The following is an 8891-nucleotide window of genomic DNA, read 5'->3' on the forward strand; positions in this document are numbered from 1 at the left end:
ACTTACCATTTCCTCTTTGCTATTTTTTTTCCGGTGAGCTCAACGTAACGGTCGTAACATGCGTTTCAGTGGCTCAAAAGTAGCTCTTTACGTAACTTCCTTGGAGAGCAGACTTTTCTCTGCGCTGAAGAGTGTCCACCCGCTGTACAGCTGAGGTTCTTGTTATGACGGCAACAAATTAAGAGAAGGTTGCATGCGCTCAATCAACACTCTTGGCATTAATGGAACCATAGAACGCACCAATATTAAAATGTTTGAGTCGTCTTTTAGCCCTAAGGAACGCCAGCACTTTTTCAATGTATCCTCACTTTTTTTATTCCTCTTGTCTACGCTACGCGTTCAAGGAAAGAGCGCATTCTCCAAAAGTGGAGCCCCTATTGAATTGTGTCGTAGAAATTGCTTTGCTACAGCGCTTCCGCATCATAGCCTCTGAATAACACTTTATTTGAACAAATTTCAGGCATTTTCATGCTAGCGCTTCTTTTCTGCGGATATTATTTTCAAATCTTTTTTATACGACATGCACTATAAAAAAAGCATGTACAGGTGCAGTCGAAAGTAAATGGAAGGCGACTTTATCAAAAAAATTTAATTTCTTTAAATCTACAGCATAGTGGTCCATGCTTGTTGGTGCACAGTGCAATTCGCAAAATCTCAATCAGGCTGCACATATGTATTCAAGGAAGCATGAATTGGGGGGCCAGTGATTAAATTTTTTCGTGAATATCGCCTTCCATTTATTTTGACTGCCCCTGTACTTTATAAGAATCTGCAGACCGTGCTGGTGAAGCTTTGGTGATAATCAAAGAGCAGAAATCAGTTAAAAAAGAGAATCACTAGGGCTTGCCTCATCTGCTCAGCGGCGGTGGCGGAAGCAACAGCGGCACAGAGTAACTGCAAATCCTTCACTTTGCAGTTCTTGGCCAGGCTTGCAGCGATACACCTGGTGAACTAAAGTGGCAAGAGCGACGACGATCGGCTCCGCAAGATAACGACACAAGCAGCACCAGCCAGGAGCATATAAAAGGACAAGGCTCACCTGTGCCCCCCACACTTGCTCAGCGGCGGTGGCGGAAGCAACAGCGGCACAGAGTAACTGCAAATCCTTCACTTTGCAGTTCTTGGCCAGGCTTGCAGCGATACACCTGGTGAACTAAAGTGGCAAGAGCGACGACGATCGTCCCCGCAAGATAACGACACAAGCAGCACCAGCCAGGAGCATATAAAAGGACAAGGCTCACCTGTGCCCCCCACACTTGCTCAGCGGCGGTGGCGGAAGCAACAGCGGCACAGAGTAACTGCAAATCCTTCACTTTGCAGTTCTTGGCCAGGCTTGCAGCGATACACCTGGTGAACTAAAGTGGCAAGAGCGACGACGATCGGCCCCGCAAGATAACGACACAAGCAGCACCAGCCAGGAGCATATAAAAGGACAAGGCTCACCTGTGCCCCCCACACTTGCTCAGCGGCGGTGGCGGAAGCAACAGCGGCACAGAGTAACTGCAAATCCTTCACTTTGCAGTTCTTGGCCAGGCTTGCAGCGATACACCTGGTGAACTAAAGTGGCAAGAGCGACGACGATCGGCCCCGCAAGATAACGACACAAGCAGCACCAGCCAGGAGCATATAAAAGGACAAGGCTCACCTGTGCCCCCCACACTTGCTCAGCGGCGGTGGCGGAAGCAACAGCGGCACAGAGTAACTGCAAATCCTTCACTTTGCAGGTTGGTGTGCTTTCACTTATTGAAGTCATAAGAAACCTTCTGCCAAACGCCGCCGCCGCTTGAGTCTGTGCTGTTGCTGTAGTTGTTTTCTACTGTGCCGCATGCTTTTCCATCGCGAGTGCTATGGGTGATCCTGTTTGTGATATATGCCTGGTTTGTAATCAGTCACTTCCAGCAGAGGGCTCGTCCCTTACCTGCTCAGAATGCCGATACGGTTACACTTAGGCGCTTGTTCTAATACGACGAAAGCTGCCTACAAAGCAATGGCAGATATCGATAAAAAAAGTTGGAAGTGTCAAACATGTGTAGCTTCAGCTGCTCGAGGCTCAAAAATTGTAACAAAGGTACAGAAGGAGCAGTCTCTGACAGAAAGGATGCTAATGGAAATCAACAAAAAGCTCTGTGAACTACCGGAAATCAAACAGAAGTTAGATATCCTTTTCCAGGTAAAAGAGACAGTGGAAAGTATGGAAAAGTCTGTTCAGCATCTTTCAGATCAGTATGATGAAGTGCTGGCCAAAATGCAGCTTCAGTCCACTGAGATTGTCACTTTATCGAAAAGGGTTGAAAAGATTGAGGCACAGATTCAGTCAGAGAACACTAACACCGAAGTCTGCGAACTACGGCAGCAAATAAACAGTCTGGAACAGTACAGCAGGCGCAATAACTTGGAAGTACATGGACTTGCGCAAACCAAAAATGAAAACTTGTTCCAAAAAATCAATGCTATAGCCCAGGACCTAGAGTTTCCTCAGTTGACTGAGCACGACGTTGAAGGCCTTCATAGACTGCCCGCTAAACGTGGCAAAACCCCGGCAGTTCTGGTTCGCTTTTCCTCACGTGTAATGAAGGACCAATGGATGGCAAAGAAGCAAAGTATGCGGGAAGCTGAATCCACAGTGTACTTTCCTGACAATTTAACAGCGCAGAACAAAAAGCTCATGTGGATGATGAGGACAAGGGCCACAGAAAAGCAGTACGAATATGCTTGGCACAGTAATGGAAAGCTTTTTGTGCGCAAGTGCCAGGGTGAAACGGCAATACGGATCGCGTGTGTTGCTGACCTGGAAAATATCATCTGAGCAGGCACCGCCTCTACTTCGCCTTACTGATCAGTTTTTTTCATTATTTTTCTTTGATGGCATCACAAACAAAGCCTCTTTACTACAATGCTTTATCTTTTAACTCTGCGGTGCGCAGTTGTCTTGTTCACGAAAATGACAGGGTGTCAGTCTTTCATGTGAATATTAGAAGTCTAAAAAATAAGCACTTTGAAATGCAATCAGCTTTGGATTCCCTGAATCCCAGATTTGATATACTAGCGTACACCGAAACATGGTTCACAAATCAAAATGATGTTATCTTCTTTCGTGGCTACAAGTTTGAAGGCGTGTTCAGAGAAAACCGTAGAGGAGGTGGCGTCGCATTGTATGTTAAAGAAAACCTTGACTATGAAGTTTTATCAGATTTTTCTCTTGTCGATACCCACTACGAATCGGTTGCTATAAAATGTCATGGAACACTGATCGCTTGCATTTATCGGCCCCCATCTAGTGAAAGTGCCGAATTTATCAAGTTTGTGCGTGATCTTCTTGAATATGCTTGTATCATAGATATCCCTGTTGTTTTGGTTGGAGACTTTAACATTGATCTTTTGACAAACAGCTCCCCGCGACGTCTTTTTTGTGAAACCATTGATGCATTTCTCTGCACCAATGTTATTCAGTCACCAACAAGAATAACCTTAGAGAGGGACTCATTATTAGATTTATGTGTTACAAATCATGAGTTATCAAGAGTGCTATCAGGTGTGCTTACATTTGATTTGAGCGACCATCTGCCTATATTCTGTTTTTTTCCTCGGGCGATAAAAAAAAGGAAGCAAGTACCAACTCCCCAGATAGTATATCGCAGTTTCAATCAAGAAAACTTAGCTAGGTTTAGATCCATGATGGAAAGCACTGCCTGGAGCGAAGTTTACAATGAGTTAAATCCTAGTATAGCGTACAATATCCTTCTTCAGTTAGTAAAAAGCAAATATGATACCGCATTTCCTTTGACAGTGGGAAAAACTCACAAAAAGTCTCGAAAGCCGTTGGCTACGAGAGAGTTATATCGACGAATTCAAACCAGTGACAGGCTTTTTGACAAATTCATCCAATCAAAAGATCCAGTCATACTTAAGGAATACAAAAAACTTAGAAATAAGTTAGGCTCTGATATTAAAAAAGCTAAGAAACAGTATTATCAGAATAAATTTTCAGCAGTCTCCAATTGCCCTAAGAAAATATGGGATTGTTTGAGCGACCTCATGGGAAGGGCGACAACCCATATTCCCAGCACATTAACATTCAATGGTGTTGAATACAGTGGCGCTGCTTTGGCAGACAAGTTTAATGCTCATTTCCTATCCTCTGGCGAATCATCTCAGAAGCAGGATAGAAATCATGAAATTGCTCAGTATATTGCCTCTCCAATTGGTAGTTCCATATTCTTGAATCTTTGCAGCGAACATGAAATATTCACATTTCTTAGAAGCCTAGACAAATCCACTGCGGCAGGCGCAGATGAAATTAAGGCCGAGCCTATTATTGCTGTTGCCGATCTAATTAGCTTGCCCTTGCAGCATATATGTAACAACGCGTTAGTTCAAGGTATTTTTCCGGATGGTATGAAAATTGCCAGAGTGGTTGTTTTACACAAAGGTGGCCCTTATGACAATATAAACAACTACAGACCTATATCTGTACTCCCTTTGTTTTCTAAACTGCTGGAATATTTGATCAAAATCAGACTGTGTAAGTTCTTTGACGACAGACAAATTTTTGTTAACGAACAGTTCGGATTTCGTGAGAAGAAGTCAACAGAAATGGCATTGCTTAGTATAAAGGAAAAAATATTTTCTAATATGGATGACAAACAATTTACAGTTGGACTTTTTTAGATTTCAGGAAGGCATTTGATTCAGTTAAACATGATATTTTATTTTATAAGCTACCTTTTTACGGCATTCGAGGAGTTGCCTTAAATTTGATCCGTACTTATCTTTCCGGTCGCGTTCAGTATACATGTTTGAATGGTCATCAATCACAACCTGGTCAATTAATATACGGTGTCCCACAAGGGTCTATTTTGGGTCCAGTATTTTTCATTCTTTATATCAACGATATAATAGCCATCCCTCGAACTCCCACAATTATTTTATATGCAGATGATACCAGTGTATTTTTTTCTGGCATGCATCTTAGTAATATTCAGGCTGAGGCAAATGCATGGTTACAAGAATTGTCTTTATGGTTGAATATAAATAAACTAGAGTTAAATGTTAATAAAACAAAGCTTATTGTATTTAAGGCACGTAACAAGCCTGATAACAGTGAAATTAATCTTACATTCAAAAATAGCGTAATTGAGCGTGTTTCTTCCTACAAATTTTTAGGCATAATCTTTGAAGAACACTTGAGTTGGACCCTGCATATTAATAAGATTCATGCCAGCATATCAAGGTCATTATGTGTATTATATAAACTTCGAGACCTTGTTCCGAAATGGCTGAAGTGGCAGTTATATTATACCCTAATTCAATCACATCTTCATTATTGTTTACTTGTTTGGGGATCTACAACGAAAACTAACCTCACGAGGCTGATAACATTACAGAAAAAAGCAATACGATATGTCGAAAACCTTGCATCCAATGATCATACAGGTTTGTACTTCTCTAAGCATTCTATTCTAAAAGTCAATGAATTATTTGAGTTGAAACTGCTTTCTTATGTGTTTAACGATTTCAAACATCATCCCACTAAATATGTTCAATTAAACTCTAGTAGTGACGCGCCTTATAAATTAAGGCACGTCAGTTACAGAGTACCATTCGTAAGGACTAACTATGGAACCGAAATGCCTTCATATTTAATTCCCAGTCTTCTAAATAAACATACACAGGCCATAGAAATTATTCAGAAATCTGTTTCCCAAAAGTCATTCAATAGAAATGCTAAAGCTTACCTCCTTTCTCGCCCGAATGATTAAAATTCTTGATGTCCCTGTTTTTCCGTCAACTCTTTGAATTCTCGTGTTTTTCTTGTTGTGATGTGTCTTATAAATATTTACTTTAATTATGTCATTGAAAAAGTATGCACCTTCCTCCTACTTTTACCTTGTATAATTATGTGTTGTTTTTTGTAATGAGAGTGTATGAAGCTCTTGCTTCTTTTGCCGCTTGTCGTGAGCATTGTGTAGGGTGCTTGGGCCCCGTCAGGCAGAGTGCATCTGCCTTTTGCCCCTGCATCCGAGACCTTCTTGTCTAAAATAAAGATCTATCTATCTATCTATCTATCTATCTATCTATCTATCCTAAGAGATGGAGAGGCGTGACCATTTTGTTTAGCAGTGAACACTACTTGTAGCAACGACTTCTTTTCTTATCAGACCAGTTTACCAAGAGTTCTTTCTCAAGACTGCAACTTACTCGAAGTTACGTCGGAAAGGGTACCCAATTTCGAAAGCCTGCAACTTAGACGCTGTTGTTGGATGCAAATAATAAGGGCGTCCAAGTTCAAAGAAATGAAGCCCGGCTGCATTGTAGCTCTAAGATTTTAAAAGCATGAGTGAGCATGCGGCGATGGAAGACTGACGCAATTCATTCCATGCAACCATGAAACATATCGCAACCGAGCAACCGGATATGCTAGCGCACTGAGCTCAGAGACACTGTTCAGGGAAACAATGGCACGCGCACCGTCTTGGACCGCTCGATACTTCAATCTTACTTTTTTATCCCAGGAGGTGAGATAGAGTTAAGAGAAATTCTTATTGTGTCTTCATCTTGTTCTGGTTCGGTCTATTCTGCGAGCGCTTTACTGTGACCGCTAGTGACGTTTATTCTTTCGCTCACGCACCGCAACATTTTTTTTTGTGTGTGTGTGGAAATATACCCTGTTTCGCCTCTCTCACTAACGGTATAGACGCATTACGAAACGTACATCATCGCTTCGATTCTCACAGTATTGCAAAATGAATGATAAGCTCGATTTTTGCCGACCGCTCTTTTCGAGAGTATAGACCGTAACTTTTTCGCTTTCTCGCTTTCACTGTACCCTTTCACGGTTGCAGTCCAAAAAAAAGCGACTACTTATAAGGCATTGATTTAGTTACAACGCACTTTGTTATTCCTGATATGAAGCAAAAAATTTTGCAACTCAAACGCGGGAACTCAAAAGACGCAGCAACTCAAACGCGAAGCCAAATAAAACACGTCAGGCGCTCTGATGCCGTTTAATCTCCCCGCGAAGTCTATCCGCGTGCCGGCCTTACACATGAATAATTGTGATGGCTCTTCTCCTCGCATGGGAGTAGCTTCATCGACTTACTTCTAGTAACGAAGGAGACAAACATGAGGAGTCATTCTTGCAATAAATCAAACTTGCGACGGCTGAGTCAAGATTGAGACGGGTAATCAAATATTTAAGAGTTACAAGTTTCAAATTTAGCATGCTTTGTGTAGTGATTAGCAAAAAACATTTTTTATAGTCCCCAAACTTTCAACTCAGTGCCCTAAGCTCATTCATAATGTATGTCTCGCAGGGTGGGTTCTAGGTTAAATTTTTATGCAGTAGACTAGAAATCTCCTTAGCATTGGTAGTGCTTTGGCTGCATTGCCATCTCCGGTGGAGCTTTCTTTTTAGTCTCTAGAAAATAACCTTTTTTGGTGTTCTTTGGCCATTCATACTGCAGATGGCGGCCAAGTAAGAACTCTTGCATTCGAAGCGCATTGAGATTCATTTGTACTTTCTACCTCCGAAACATGAGCTGCTAGAAAAAAAGGACCACAAATGTGAGCGTCAAAATTTTCCCTTCCAGTTCCAAGCAGCGCCGAGATGTTATCTCGCTGCCATTGCAATGCCACCTGTCATGCCGGCTATGAATGTACGAAATGTGTGACGCCGCCTTTACACACCTCGCGGACTGAGATAAACTGAATTTTCGAAATGCAGGCGCTGGCAGAAAGGGATAGTCCTGAATGGATGCTACCGGCCTCAAGGTGCGAAGCTGTCGTATCCATGCGCCGCCAGATGGATTCAGCTAAAGGAGAAAACTGAAATCAGTGAATAAAAGAAGAAACGCTGCCTGTTTTTCTGGAGATAGAGAAGTTCCTTACAGAAAGACAGAGAATGTAGTCAAGATATTATTTCTGAAAATCTGTCTTTTGTACTGTTGAGACACCAGGGGGTGTCTAACATATCCATAATAAATTACATATCTCTCCCTCATCCCCCTTCCTACGGCTATCGAGCAGCGAGGCGTTAGTGTAACTGAAAATTAAAAAATATATATATAAGTGTGATAACCTGATAACATGCCGATATGGCTATTCTGTGTAGCGTGCTGCTGCCACATGCCCAAGGATCCCCGGGTGTGTTATCGTGTTTGATCACGTGACGTTCGACGCCCTTTCCCACTCGACTACATATGCAACCTGTTCTTGTCCGCTGTTTTTCAAGAAACGTTTGCCTCCGACTGTGATGCGTGCTATGCGAACATTACAATGGAAAATATCCGGAAAATAACTTCAATGAAAAATATCCGGAAAGATAGTGGTGTATGTTTAGACCACCCCCTGCGGTAATGCATGCATACTGACGCGTTGCCTTAGGGGATAGAAACAGTTCCCGCGCGCAATTTTCCGGGGTGCGCCGAAATGGTCCTTTCATCACGATCGCCCGGTGAAATCTACGGCTGCTGCGACGAGCGGCAGTGTAGGCTACAAGTGCATGTTTATAAAGAGCGTAATCCTGTGCGGACAGCCTACTGAACAGATGGATGGGGGGGGGGGGGGGGGGGGGGGGGTGTTGGCCATAGAACGGTGCCGTGAGGCAAAGGCGGTGAAGGAAGCGGCGAAGGAAACAGTGACGGTAGCTTTGGCACAAGCTTGATAGAGACTTTTAGAACAGCGCGTGCCGCTACCGCTAGCCTATCACGCGCCGCAAGTGCTCACACACTGCTTCCTCGAGACGAGTCACGCGTGCTGCACCTACCTTGTCGGCACATGGCGCCATATGGCGCCAATAAGGCGCTTTTGGAACGTATAGGGCTGCCACTGCCTAGACCTTTCAGTACAACAATTTCTTTGTGATGCTGTGCGTACCTTCCTTCGCAATGGCG

General features: G+C 43.0%; 1 protein-coding gene across 1 annotated transcript in view; it reads left to right on the top strand.

Moving 5' to 3' along the window:
• The window catches only part of LOC149371902 (uncharacterized), a 261347-nt gene extending 253528 nt beyond the window's left edge, over nucleotides 1-7819 (top strand). Inside the window, exon 5 of the mRNA XM_089566213.1 lies at nucleotides 7724-7819. The gene's annotated coding sequence lies outside the window, so the exon portion shown is untranslated. The remainder of the gene's footprint in view (nucleotides 1-7723) is intronic.
• Nucleotides 7820-8891: the final 1072 nt, after the last annotated feature.

Source organism: Amblyomma mixtum, chromosome 1, assembly GCF_055824585.1.
Source record: "Amblyomma mixtum isolate Tamu chromosome 1, ASM5582458v1, whole genome shotgun sequence".
Taxonomy (NCBI): domain Eukaryota; kingdom Metazoa; phylum Arthropoda; class Arachnida; order Ixodida; family Ixodidae; genus Amblyomma; species Amblyomma mixtum.